Source organism: Heloderma suspectum, chromosome 2 (genome assembly GCF_057233095.1).
Source record: "Heloderma suspectum isolate Gila_16-S chromosome 2, 16-S_ref, whole genome shotgun sequence".
In the NCBI taxonomy this organism is placed as follows: domain Eukaryota; kingdom Metazoa; phylum Chordata; class Lepidosauria; order Squamata; family Helodermatidae; genus Heloderma; species Heloderma suspectum.
This window is the reverse complement of record NC_139459.1, coordinates 53,582,454-53,597,628: the sequence shown is the minus strand read 5'-3', so window position 1 is coordinate 53,597,628 and position 15,175 is coordinate 53,582,454.

Genomic DNA, 15,175 nt, shown 5'->3' with positions numbered 1-15,175 from the left:
GAGAGCCGCCCCAACTCCAGCTCTACCTTGCCTTCCATTCAATGACTCCGGCCACACACACACTCCCTCCATTCTTCGCACTTTTCTTTGTTCTCTCCACCCCCCAGCCCCGCTTTTGTGCTTCCCACCCGTCCAACAACCCCGTGGCCTTCCCCAAATTCCTTGAAAAAAGATCCGTCGGTTTCTTTCTTCAAAAATCCTCCTCCTCCTCACGCCTTTCTTCCTCCCCACCCCCTTGTCTCTCCCCAAACTCTTTGTCTTACAGGTAAACCAGAGTATCCAACAACAGCCCGCCTAGGTGATGAGGAAAGATCCCCCCCCCCCGCTTCACCATCAGACAAATGCAGAACATAGAGGAGGGAGGGGGAAAGGGAATAGTTACCTTTCAAAGCAGTTTATTGCAGAGACTGCAAGGGACCACAAAAAAGGGGGGAGATGGGGGGCTGGGGAAAAGGAGCCCAGATCTCAGCGTGCTGTTAATCCAGAGGTGCCCTCATGGAACGAAGTCCCTTGCTCAGCTGCTGCTCCGGGCTCGGGTCTCCTCCTCCTCCTCGTGCCCGCCCCCACCCCTCCGGTGGTGAACACCTGATCCGCAGGCTGCGAAGGAGTCTGGCTGGAGCTCCAGGCATGCAGAAGCCCCCGTCCGCTTTGCCTGCCGCGAGTTCAAATGCGGGCTCCGCCACCCATCATCATTATATCATGGGTACCGTCACGGCCCGGCCCTGCCCTGCCTCTCCGAGAGGAGGGCTCTTCTTTCTACACTCCGCTCGCCGAGGTTCGCCAAGACGGAGTCCAGAGCCAAGGGGGGCAGGGGGGGAGGGGGAGGAGGGCGGCGGCGGCTTCTTGCGCCTGCCTCGCCTCCCCCTCCCACAGGCAGTCTCCTCCTGAACTCACCACGTCCCAAGAGGCTCGGCAGAGCGATGCCGCCGCCTTCTCCGGCACCTTATGGAGGAAGCGAGACCCCCGTCGTGGAGCGAGACCCCCGTCGTGGACCATCCCCGCTTCCCTCCCCCAAATTGGGAACAACAGGCTTCAGTGGGGAAATTCGGGCGGGGGGACCCGGGCAAAGACATTTTCTGCCGTTATCTTCTGAACTCTGCCCGTCATGGGGGGGGGCGGCCTGGAGGGAATGTGTTCTTGTAGAGCCCCTTCCCCATGGGAGGAAGTGTTGCAAAGTGTTTGGGGGTGCCCATCCCCCCCAAAAAGCGCTCTCTCTCTCTCTCTCTCTCTCTCTCTCTCTCTCTCAGATCCCTGTAACGCGACTCCTGGCCACCCACTGCTGGGGGGCTGGAGCACGGAAGTTAATCAGATTTTGCGTCCACTGCAGTATTGTCCCCCAGCCACAGTGCGTTACATCATTTCCCTCTTATTCTCCACAAAACAGCAGCAGTTCATTTATATGGGAGAAAACAAAAGCATGGTCTCAGGGACACCTTCGGGCGCCCCCTCACCATGCTCCTGGATGAGGGCAGTGTTTGAAACAGCGGGTGCAGAGGAGGGCTGCTTTTTGTGGTGACAGCCACCAACCGTGATGACCACTTTGGGGTACTGTTGCAAGGAAAGAGCTGTTTGTGCCATCTGGCCTGCCCTGCACCTCCTAAGCTAGCCTACTGCCCTCGGGTGTGTCAGAGGATGTTCTCCAGTTTCCAGTAGTGAATTAAGGTTCAACTGCCAGGTTGGTTTAGAGGTGTACAAAACTGCACCGTGTGGAGGAAGTGGACAGGGAAATAGGAAAGGGATTGAGAATAAAACTGCCAGCATCATACTGCCCTTACACAAATCTGTGGTGCGACCACACTTGGCATACTGTGTACAGTTCTGGTCACCACACCTAAAAAAAAAAGAAAGATATTGTAGAGTTGGGAAAAGGGCAGAAAAGAGCAACTAAAATGATCAAGGGGCTGCAGCATCTCCCCTATGAGGGAAGGTTACAACAGCTGGGATTGTTTAGCTTGGAGAAAAGGTGAGTGAAGGGAGACAGGATAGAGGTGTACAAAATTATGCATGGTGCGGAGAAAGTGGATAGGGAGACATTTTTCTCCCTCTCTCATAATACTAGAAACGGGGGTTATCCCATGAAATGGATTGGTGGGAGATTCAGGACAGATAAAAGGAAGTACTTCTTCACACAGTGCACAGTCAAACTGGAATTTGCTACCACAGGATGTAGTGATGGCCACCAATTTGGATGGTTTTAAAAGAGGGTTAGACAAATTCCTGGAGGAGAAGGCTGTCAATGGCTACTAGTCTTGATGGCTATGTGCTATCTCGAGTACCAGAGGCGGTGAGCCTATGTACACCAGTTGCTGGGGGACGTGGGCAGAAGGGTGCTGTTGCACTCATGTCCTGCTTGTGGGTATCCTGTCGACAGCTGGTTGGCTACTGTGTGAACATAATGCTGGACCAGATAGACCCTTGATCTGATCAAGCATGGCTCTTCTTATGTTCCCTCTCTCATAATACTAGAACCTGGGCTCATCCCATGAAGCTGAATAGTGGAGATTCAGGACAGATAAATGGAAGTACTTCCTCACACAGCGCATAGTTAAACTATGGAAGTTGCAGCTACAAGCTGTAGTGATGACCACCAACTTGGATGGCTTTAAAAGGGGATTAGACAAATGCATGGAGGAAAAGGCTATCAATGGCTACTAGTCATGATATTACCCATAGTATCAGAGACAGCATGTCTCTGTATACCAATTGCTGTGGAACACAAGAGGAAAGGTGCTCTTGCATTCATGTCTGACTCATGGGCTTAAATAAATTATATGCCGCTTTTCCACAAAACATGCCCAAAGCAACTCACACCCGAATACAAAAACAAGAATGGATATCAATACACTACTTTAAGAAGGATGCAGACAAACTGGACAGGGTTCAGAGGAGGGAGATGAAGATGATCAGGGGACTGGAAACAAAGCCCTGTGAGGAGAGACTGACAGAACTAGGCATGTTTAGCCTTGAGAAGAGAAGACTGAGGGGAGATAGGATCGTGCTCTTCAAGTACTTGAAAGGCTGTCACAGACAGGAAGGCCAGGATCTCTTCTCTGTCATCCCAGAGTGCAGGACATGGTATCATGGGCTCAAGTGACAGGAAGCCAGATTCTGGCTGAACATCAGGAAAAACTTCCTGACTGTTAGAGCAATATGATAATGGAACGGATTACCTGGGGAGGTGGTGGGCTCTCCCACGCTGGAGGCGTTCAAGACGAGGCTGGACAGCCATCTGTCAGGGATGCTCTGGCTTGGATTCCTGCATTGAGCAGGGGGTTGGACTCGACGGTCTTGTAGGCCCCCTCCAGCCCTACTGTTCTATGATTCTATAATTGGAATAGTATGTCATTACAATAATAAACAACCCAAACAATCAATTTCACTAATACTAACATTATAACATTTTCAATTCACTACAAATTCGGCGATATTTACAACACAGTATAACTGTTATTATTTATCAGTAAAGTGTGAGCCAGATCCAAACATACCAAACCTTTCATGGCTCATACTGTTCCATCAGAGCAGATCTACTCCACAAACACATAGTGATTTTATGCCAGTTTAAGTGGCATAGCTTTTCCTGAGGAATCCTGGAAACGTGGTTTAGTGACATTCTGAGACGACTCTGTTGAGAAACCAGGGGTTTCACTCCAATGGGGCTTCAGCACTCTAGGCTGATCACGAACTGAATACCACCAATTCCAGGCCAACCGAGCAGAGCATAGAGACACAGAAATTGAGCAGCACCACAATCTCCACTCTACGCACATTCTGCTCCTGCTCAGGAAATGGCGGTTTTCAGTTGGGCAACAGAAGTATAGACGTGCAGAGTTTTCTTTGCTCTGTGTCTGGACAACCATGGCCCCACCCACCCCACTACTCTTCCCAGGCTTCCCACAGGCAGCTTTTTGGCCACTGTGTGAACAGAATGCTGGATTCGATGGGCCTTTGGTCTGATCCAGCATGGCTCTTCTTATGGGGTGGGGGACACCATCTTGTCCTTTACAAAATGTCTTGGGCTGGTCCTGTTTAGAAGGCTAGCAGGAGTAGGAATCTGGCTAAAACTGAGAAGAGTCTGAAGATGGGGCTTGTGGACGAAGGGCCCTGCCTCCCCTTAGTTTGAGCACTGTTTATTATTTCTTTCTTTATTACATTTATTTCCCATCCTTCCTCCAAGGAGCGCAGAGTTCCACCACCACCACCACTTAACCTCACTACAATCCTATGAGATAAATAAGCTTCATGGCTGAGTGGGGATTTGAACTCTGGCCTCCTCAGTCCTAGACCAACGCTAACCATGATGGCAAGCTGGTTGAAGGGCACGTTTCACCCACTCTCAATTGTGCCCCAGGCTGTATCCCATTTACTTTAGTCCTGGGGTCTCCAACATGGTGCCTATGGGTACCAATGTGTCCACGGACACCTCTCTTGGTGCTCTCGGACCCTCCTGGTTTTTATTTTATTTCTTACGATTTTTTTTCAAAATGGGAGGGTGGCATGCATGCATGCTGCAAAGCAAAGTGCTGTCCTACAGTAATATCTGTATTGGGGTTCAAAAGAGTGGCTTTGTGTTTGGGAGCTCAGATCCCACTTCTGCCTTGGGCAAGTTTTAGTCTCAGCAGTTTGCCTTGTGGGAATTATTTATATTTGGTGGCCAGCCTTGCCCCTCATGGCAACTATTTTTATGAACGGGCAAGGCTTCTATGGCAGGCATTTTGTAAGAGTGTCTATAACAATCAAGATTCCAAAAGCGCCCTCTGACCCAGAAAGGTTGGAGACCCATGCCTTAACTCATAGAATTCAATATTGGCTGTTGAAAACTGAGGCAGCCCCTGTCTGTACAGTCTCTCTCTCTCTCTCTCTTTACTTACTTACTTACTTACCTACTTACAGGATTTATATATCACTCTCTATCTGGCAAGATTCCTGAGTGGTGAACAATAAAAAGAAAGAAAAAGGAATCAAAATACAGAATTAAAACATTTAAAATCAGATTATGCTAATAAAACCATGTCTGGTCAGTCAGGAAAGGCTTGTTTAAATAAAAATGTCTTCAGTAGGCACTGAAAACATAGCGACGAAGATGCCTGCCTGAAATCAACAGGCAGAGTGTTCCACAGAGAGGGAGCTAGAACACTGGAGGCTCTACTCCGAGTGGACTCTAAATGGACCAGGCCCATGTGGAACCACCAGGAGCACCTCTTCTGTTGACAGTGATTGGTAAGGGAGAAAGCGCTCTCTGAAATATTCTGGTTCCGAACTGAAACCTTGAGTGTTTCTTGGTCTGATGATAAACAGGTAGGGCATATTGCGACTGAATCTTAATCTTATTAATTGACAGACAGACAGACAGACAGACAATGCATATAGCTTCACTCCCTGTTCACAGACTAAAGACCCCTGGACCACCATGGTTTTTTAACCACCTGATGCTGACTTTTAATCATGCTACTATTGCCTAAAAGAGTCAGGAGATGGCTAGCAACATGCACTGAGCTCAGCACAGCTATTGACCGCCCTTGGGGAGCAGTTTCCACATACATTTCCACATATGATTGGATCACATACGATTAGATATGATTCCACATACGATTGGATCAACGTATGGGCTGATGAAAAGCCTGGCTGGAAAGGGCTCAGGTTGTGAAAATAACTCTTACATTATTGCACAAAGGATGTTCTTCCTTGCTTGTTTGAAGCTGACCATTTCTGATATCCCTGCAATGACATTTCACCCAGTGGCATTTTGCCGGGAAATAAATGAATGAATGAATGAATGAATAAATAAATGTCATACAGTTTGGTATCACCACCATTGTTTTTAATGTGCTGGATTGGGTACTCTGCTCCTGCTTCTATGTGGCAAAAATAGCAAGCCATATCTGGGAATGCCTAGCTTTACAACTACATTTATTCAGAGAAAGAGGTAAATGCACATCTATCAGTTTGTTCGAATTAAATAACTAATTTTATAGGAATTCTAATTAAACATTGCTGTTTCAGTGTTCTGTTTCTTGCCAACTATATTTGCAAATTCAATAAAAAGCTGTGCTGAGAACAAAATGCATTCTTCATATGTACTGCAAACATCTCAATGCATGGTCTGAAGACACATGATACTGCCAGCTTGCTAAGCAGGTCAATGTCTAGTCAATGCCTGGATGGGGAACCAATGACTGGATGGGGGACCACCCCATGTATGCTGCTTTGAGTTCCATGATGGAAGAAAAGTGGGATCTAAATGTATCAAGAGGTGCTCTGTTTCAATCTGGCTTCACATCTGGATATCGGACAGATACAGCTTTTGGTCACCTTGGTAGATGATCTACACCAGGAAATAGACAAGGGAAGTGTGTCCCTGTTGGTTCTGCTTGGTCTCTTAGATTTTCATACCATCAACCATGGTATACTTCTGGGTTGTCTCTCTGACATAGGACTTGGAGACACTGTTCTATGGTGCCTCCAGCCCTTCCTGGAAGGGAAAACTCAGAAGGTGGTGCTGGGGGACTCCTGTTCAACACCCTGGCCATTGGCCTATGGTATCCCTTAGGGTTCCATCTTGTCCTCCATGCTATTTAACATATACATGAAATTGCTGGGAGAGATTGTCCAGAGTTTTGGGGCTCAGTGTCACCAGTATGATGACACCCAACTCTATCTCTCCTTTCCATCTAATTCCAAGGAAGCTATTTTAGTTCTAAACTGTCTGATGTCAGCAGTGGAGTGGGTGAGGGAGAACAAATTGAAGCTTAATCCAGACAAAACAGAGGTGCTCCTGGTTAGTTGAAAGGCAGATCAGGGAACAGGGATTTAACCTGTGCTGGATGGGTTTACATTACCTCTGAAGAGTCAGGTTCACAGTTTAGGTGTGCTCCTAGGTTCAAGCCTGAACCTGGATGCCCAGGTTTTGGTGGTGGCCAGGAGTGCATTTGCATAGCTGAGCCTAGTGGATCAAGTGTGCCCATTCCTGGAGAGGTGTAATCTGGCCACCATGATGCATGCCTTCGTTACATCCCATTTGGACGACTGTAACATGCTCTACATCCCGATGCCTTTGAAAAGTGTTCTGAAACTTCAGCTGGTCCAGAGTGCTGTGTTCAGACCATTGACCAGCCACATGACTCCCTTGTTGCAACTTCACTGGCTGCCAGTTTGTTTCTGGGCACAATTCAAAGTGCTGGTTATGACCTATAACGCCCTATAAGACTTGGGACCAGGCTACCACACACTTTTCAGAATATGAGAAAAGAGAGCTTGCTGATCTATTTCTATAAATATTTGTTCATGAGACGAGACTAAAGGCTGATTCACACAAGACAAACAAAAGGGGTTTACACAATGCACCTCAACTGAACCAAGTCCTCCACAGATGCAGATGCAATTTTACAGGGACAATATGAACTTGTGAAGAAATAATAGTAATAGTAATAATAGTACAAAAGGAACCCTCTTGTAATGTGGGAATTGATCTCAGGTATTGTGAAACTTGGCTAGAGATTTTGTTCTTTTGTTCAGGGCATGTTCTAGCCCACTTTACAGTCCTAAAAAATTAACTGGCCAGCAACTAAAAGGACTCCTGAGCCTCCCTTATAGTCTTCTCATGCCAGAAAAGATGGGGGGGGGGTGTTAGGAAAGAAATATCACCAATCCTTTCCGACATGAAGGGAGTTCTAAAGAAAAATAAGTTTGTAATTGCTAACTTCATCCCCTTCTCTGCCAGTATCATGGACTGTCCAACATTCACAGCTTTTCCAGCCAGGGGTGTTTCCCTCTGAGGTTTACCAATCCCTAGTCCTTGAGCACCAGGGTTCTTACAGCATGATGTGGGAGGCCTCCCTATGGAGGTACAAACAGCTATTGGCGGAGGCGCAAGCTTGTTCCAGCAAATACGTGACACCTTTCTGTATGCCTCTTGAGTCATCATGCTGAATGAAGTCCCAACTCTCCCTCTCATAATCTCTCATGAGCTTTTAATCTATTGTGCAACAGTGATGCCTATGGTGGGTGCTTATTTGCGGATGTGCTGTCCCTTTCTTGTTGAGCTCCCTTTTCCACTGATTCATTTGGTCTTGTGTTTGGACTGCATCCTGTTTGTTTTCTCTTAATTACACTTGGAGAAGTCCACACTTTTTGTGTCTTGGCCCCAGGAACGTTGTTTACAGTAAAGGTTGAAGAACTTCTGTTTTAAATCATTCAAGTCTACATGTTCTGGTTTCTTGGATGTCTTCTACGGTCTGGTTTTTACCTTCTGGGAGTTACTTCCCTGTGGTTGCTACTACCCAAGATCACGTGTGGCGGGGTTAACAAAGCAGTGGCCTCCCATGCCAGCACTGCTGCTTCTCGGGGATGAGGGAAGCTGGTGTAGCAAGTAACCATGTTTTTATCACCTCCCACACAGTCTCACAATTTCAATATTCCCAGAGTGGAATGGGAAGGAGCTATGGGGGAAATAATCAACTACGCTACTCTTGCAGCATAAGCTCTGGCCTAGGTTATAGGATGACTAGTTGGCTCGATTCTAGGGATTCCCACTGAGGCCACAGAGGAAAGGATCTGTTAGTGCTTCCATGTGTAGGTCTGCACTTAATTATTCTGAAGAGAAAAAAGAAGTTTAGTCTGCTATTACTATCTATGGTTGCTGCTTCGTTGCAGGATTTTCTGCCTGTTGCTTAATACTCCTGATCCTTGTTATTTTCACAAATCCTGGACTTCATGGGAACAGAAGAGAATGTTTGCACTTTGTGTTCACCATCTCTCCAGAACAGAGTTAGAGAATGTGGAAAATAATACACTATACCCCAGGGCTGGTGTCAGGGATAGGCATTGCTGGGCACTTGTTGAGGCCACACCCCAGCAGGGGACCAACTTACTGTCACTGCCTGTTCACCTGTTCTCACAGCAAGTGAGCACTAACAAGACAGAAGGGATGGAGCAGCATCCTGCACTCATCCTGCCCTTTCCCTCATGGTGGCTCTGTGGACTAGGCCCAAAGGAAGAGGGCAAGCAATTGGGGAGCAGTGCCAGCAGCAGGGAGGAGATGGGCCCACTCAGGGATAGGGAAAAATGAGGGCATCTTGACCAAGCGCACCCTCCCCCCAATACCAATCCTGGAACAGTGTATACTACCTCGCGCCAGTTCCAGGTTTTGGGCAAGACACCCTCAATGGGCCCCCTGCCTCAGTGAGCCTACCTTCTCACCACCATTGTCACCAGCTTCCCTTGCTCCTCATCCTCTTTCTCGTCGTTGATACCACTTCCTTCTTTGACAGGAAGAGAGCCAGTGAGCAAGCAGGCAGCGGCACCTGCTCCTCCTCCTCCCACCACCCTTATCCGGGCCAGAGTGAGAGGTAGGTGAACAAGCAGGTTGCGATGGTGAAGAGGAGGATTGTTTTCAGCGGGTCCCTGCCAGAGTGTGGGCCTTCAGCAGGTGCCCGACCATGCCTACCCTTGACACCAGCCCTGATACTCCCCCTTTAACTCTAGTATATGAAGGATGCCCAGACAAACTTCAGAACCTTTCAGGTATTACAAAAATAAAGCTTAACCCTGAACTACTGAGTGGGAAGTGTGAGCCTAAGGCCACGGTCACATCTTCTTGCAAGTTCTAAACTATAAGCATGTTTACCTTTAAAAAGAAGCAGATGCCACTGTCCTGCCATGAAAATCTGTAAGGTTGGCAGCCACCAGAGGTAAGGCCTTCTGAGAGGTGGCCCCTGCCCTATCGAATGCCCTCCCAGGAAGTATAGAGATGGTTGCATCTGCTGTTGTTTTAAAGAAGGTTTTAAAAGATGGTTTGTTTTCTTTGGTTTTTAACAAAAAGTGTGTGTGTGTTTGTGTGTGTGTGTGTGTAAAAGAGAGAGAGAGAGAGAGAGAGAGAATGTCTCTATATGCTGCTTTTGTTAGAAGTTTATTTTAAAATTGGATTTAAAATTAATGTTTGATTTTATGTAGTTGCTATTCTGATATAGAATTGTATGTTTTATATTGTAAGCCACCTTGGGAAAACAGCAGTCCTGAAATGCATTAAAATAGCATCTAAGAAATGTATTTAAATAAACAAATAAACAAACAAACAAGTGATGCAGGAGGGTTCCACGCTGATGTGGCATGGCACGTTGTACAGAGTGCATGCAGCCATGCCAGCCCTACAATAATATTACATATCCAACTGTCATGATTTCAGAGACTGCTCTGGGTGACCCACATACATCTGACTCTAAGAACAGCTGTGGAGTAACAGTTAATGCTTATGAATGAAGGTGCTTCCAGACAGAGGGCTCCGAGCACTACCAATCGGAAGGCACTGTGCAGCAATTCCATCTTTTCTTCCTTAATAGATTTTCTGCGGTAAGAAAAAAGACAGAAGAAGTGGTGGGAGAACACGGGAGGGCTATAAGCAGTGGAGACGGGTGGCTCCAATGCCAGTGGAATGGTGAATCCACTCTGGGTTTCAGTCAGAACTCCAAAGGAGGTATACAAAGCACCTTGGATAGCTCCATTAGAGTTATCCACATTTCATCTGACTGAAACATGGAGCGGATTCACCCCACTGACATCAGAGCCACCAGCCTCCACTGGCTGTGAGTGGAAGACATAGTTCTGGGCCAGATCTACATGGAAACGGAATAAGAAGTGCGTTTCCGTTACAGCCAGATTTACACGGAATCGCTTTAGTCTGTCAGGGGCACATGAAGCAAGAAAAGCAGAGTATATGGTACCTGAAAACCTACTTTCACGGGTCACACAGCACGTGAAAGCCCCATACTTTGGGGATGGGTGGGAGGAATAGAACTGAATATCATCAACCCCATAGGTGCTGCTCAGCGAATGAGAGAGGCTTGTTCCCCACCCCTGTCCACGCTCCCCTGCTCAGGGGAAGTTTACTGGAAGTGCTGAATTAAGCTCCCATAGTTTATCCCACACCTCTCCCCTCTCATTTGCCACTAGGATACTGTGAACGATTAAAGATTAAAACTGGGCTTATATGGATGGGGAAAATGCACAGGCTGCATTCTGTGAATCAGTAAAACCGGTACTGCGGTATTTTGACCAATTGGAACAGCGAAACTGCAGTTTTCACTACATGATCTCAGTGGGTAAAACAGCTTGTGAATGCTTGTGAACGGGAAGTAGTGCTAAGTGGGAAGAAGCTTGTGCCCAAAAGCGCTACTGTGAATGTAAAGAAGCTACTTTGGTATTCTGAATGATTGAAACAGCGTTATTCTGATACTGTGAATGGGGAAAAGAGGCTATTCTGAATGACTGCAACTACCAAGAGGCATTACTGTTCTTCATAGCTTCGTAAGAGTGGAGCTTTGCCTTTGAAGCAACAAGCTTCAAAGCCTGTTCAGAGTGGAGCTCTGAAGCAACAGGTTTCAAAGCTCCACTCCAACACCCACCCAGCTGACTCCAGGGTATTATTAGCTGGCTGTTGGGGATGACGGTGGGCGGGGGGGGGAGAAGACAAGTCTTCCAATCCCTGCCCTCTGGTCTGTGGTCTAAATGCTGGACACAAAGACAGACAGGAGGTCAAAAAGCTTCCAGGGGAGTCCTGGCAATGCTCTTCCAAAGTAGCTGTTGCTGCAATGGTGGCAGAGAAATGGGCAGCAGAGGAGAGGTGGAGGCAGTGAGAGACCTCAGTGCGCATTTGCTGATCTGGAAATTTGAATTTTCCCGACCCCTCTCTGCTCCCATGTTCAGCAAAGTGCAACTGAAGGCAATGAGTTACTTCAGAGTAGCCATAGCCTCGTGTCTACCCTTTCAAGATGCAAATGGGGAAAAACCTGTGTCCCAAAAGCACACTACTGCCAATAGTGGAAAATAAGGAAAGGGGGGGATAGCTCCACCCGTGGACCGAAGGTCACAGCCATGCACAGATGCACCGGCACCCCTAGGCATGCCCAGCATGCAGGATTTAATTCAGGTGAATGGGGCTGTTCAGCATATTGGATAGCTCCTTTAGAGTTCTGGCTGGCTCTGTCTGAAATCCGGAATGGATTTACAGCTCCACCGAAATCAGAGCCACCAGCCTCAGCTGGAAAAATCTTTTAAAAGGCAATTAAAAAAAAACGTTTCTTCTTCTTCTTCTTCTTCTTCTTCTTCTTCTTCTTCTTCTTCTTCTTCTTCTTCTTCTATAATAAAAGTCAACGTATGTTATTGTCCAAAGTGGACAGAGTTACTATAGAAAACAGAAATGGTTTCATGTGGGCCTTTTGCCTGAATTATTTCAATTTATCAGTTCCTAAAATAAATGCGTACATTTGAGGGGGTGGGTAGGAATTTCCCTTGAACTGATTCCAGACAAAGAGCATTTCAGAGGGCACATGATTTCCCCCAATTCTGCACCCCTGCCACCTTGCCCTTGATAAGTTCTCTCTGTTTCTGTGCTGCATAAAAAGCTTTTTCTAGAATTTAGCTAACAGAAGCAATTGCCTGTAATAAGCATGTATTATGTAAGTCTAGTGTCGTGCTTAACATGGTGGCATTTGTTTCTTTGTTTTAAACTGTGACTACACTGTCACCAAAACACTGATGAATGCTGTTGGCTTGGCCTCAGCATTTGGGACACCCTTTGTTTCTGCAATGGACTGATCATCTAGGAGAAGGAGATACTGATTCCATGATCAAAAGTCTTCATAACAAGCATGTTCAGATGAACACAAGGAGGGTGGGCCAGGGATGTGTGAAAGAACCTATGCACAAATGGCAGAGTCCTTGCCGTGCATAGAGGACCAGTGCACATCAGTTTACCTCACAATCTGTGCAGCTGAAGGTGTGGAGGTTGTGTATGTGTGTGTGGGGGTGTCAGTGGACATGATCCTATAATCCCCTCCAAGCATTCAGCATTCAGTCAGTGCAAAGAGACTCTGTACAAAGGCCCAACAGAGGTTTATAAACTATGGCATGCAAATTAGCCAAACATAATTGACCGATTATTACAACCCAAGATTTAATAGGTTATTTCACAACAATATGCCACATTTGGCCTGTCTGCTGTGCCCTTGACCTCCTGACCCTCAACTATCTGCCTCCTTCACCTCTTGGCCTTCCTGTTCTTCCTTCCCAGGAACAACAGATAGCTTCTCCCCCCTTTCTCTAGCTCTGAAGTTCTCTCTCTCTCTCCCTCTCCCTCCTTCCCTCCCTCCCTCTCTCTCTCTCTCAGCAAATCTTATCTTTTCCCTTTCCTCACATCAGCTGCACGACCAGTCAGTATTACATGACTGACCCTTTCATCTCAGCAATTAGGTTGGTTATTAACATGCTGTGATATCACAGCAGCTCAGCTGTGTGGAGGTGGGCAGCAGGGTTGGGGGAGCTCCCAGGTGAGTGACAGCTATCCTTGACTACTTAATAGGCTATATGTAAAAGATTCGGTCAGTCAGAGACATCCCATTTAAGAGGCACTTAAATGGACAATTCCAGCACCCATTACAACATGTGGTTTGGAAATCTAAGTGCTGCACTTGGGAAGAGGAGGCCAGCCAAAGGCCATACCCCCACTTGGGAGAATCTCATCTTTAGATAACTTATATCTGTACGTGTCTTCATTTTTAAGCCCTTCTGACACTAGAGGTTGGGAAAAACCAGCAGTGAGTAGCAGCTGAGCCTGAGCTGGGAAAAATGGGCTTGAATATTGAAGCAAGCAACAGTTAGGCTGGATAAATGGAAATATTTTGCTATAGTGACCAGATTCCTTTCACTGGGTTGGATCCAGATTTGTGCTCAGGGGGGTTCTGCGAGTGCTGGAGGAAAGGGGCGGGGAAGCAATTTTCTTTGATTTCCCCCTTTCTCACGCAGCCATCAGCACCGACTCCCACACTCTTTTGGAAAGTTGAGGGATGCTCCAGAACAGCATCGGAGGTAGAACTGAGGTTCCAGGAGGAACAGGGCATCGGAGAAAATGGCGGCCCTGCCCCCTTCCACCAGTAGGAAGCCTTCACTGGATCCCAGTTCCCTCCATGAATAAAAGGAGCCCTTCTGTTCAAGGAGGGGCAAGTTAAGATCCAATTTGTAGCAAATTGGATTTCTAGGTGAGAAGACTTGCACTCTAACAGACAGTGGAGGCTGGTGGCTCCAATGTCAGTGTGGCAGTAAATCCACTCTGGGTTTCAGTCAGAAGCAGCCGGAACTCTAAAGGAGCTACTCATGGTGCTGAGCCCGAACCTCAAAATGGGTTCAGCACCTTAGATAGCTCCTTTAGAGTTCTGACTGAACCCCAGAGTGGATTCACCACCCTGCTGACATAGGATCCAGCAGTCTCCACTGCTAACAGATAATAGTTTATGAGCCTGAATATGGATTCAACATTAAGCTTTGATTAAGCTACCTAGAAGCAACTGGAGAGCCAGTGAAGAGCCAGTGTGATACCTTATCTTTAGGGCTGCTGTTGTTGTTTTTGGTCAAGGTTACGAATGCCTCCTCTAAAATTTCGTAGCGGATCATCTGCACTTCTACAGTGGTGTGTCCTTCCAAATCACTGCTGACAGACATGAGGGGAGGGGGAAGGAAATTGTAGTTCCCATACCCAACCCACAGAGCTCTCTCACACAATGTGGTTTTTGCGCTAATTCTGTACCTTGTAAGTCACTTGGAGATTATTCTTGCAGAAAACATCAACACATAATTGCAAGGAGGGATACAGTGTCAGCTCCAAGTTTTGGGGGCATCTTGGGCAAGATACTTTCAGTGGGGCCCTCTTGGAGTGTGCACCCCTCCTTCTCACACTGCCACCGATGCCTGCTCACTTGCCTTACCTGCAAGGCAGCCCAGAGGGAGAGTGTAAAGCAAGTCGGGGACACCCCTCCGTCTCTCCCCACTCTTCTCATTGCTTGCATGCTCAGGGCAGGCAGGCAAATAGGCAGTGACAGCACAGAGAAGGAGGAGGGACAAGGCTAGGAGCCTCTGCCAGGGGTGCTAAAATGGCCCCTCCAATCCACCTCCCCCTGATTCGCAGGTGGCAAATTGGGTTGGCCATTTTGGTTCCAATTTGGAGTCACCATCTGACTCCCAACATGGTTTCAGGGGACAGCGAGTTTACCATCCTAGCAGTGGCAAAGGAGGCTTCTTCTCACACCCTTTTAAAAGCTGCTTTTAAGGCTGCCGCCTTTGCCAGGGGCTTCAGCAACATGGTAGCTGCCAGCACCCTTCCCTGAGCCACCCTGGAAAGGCAGAACGG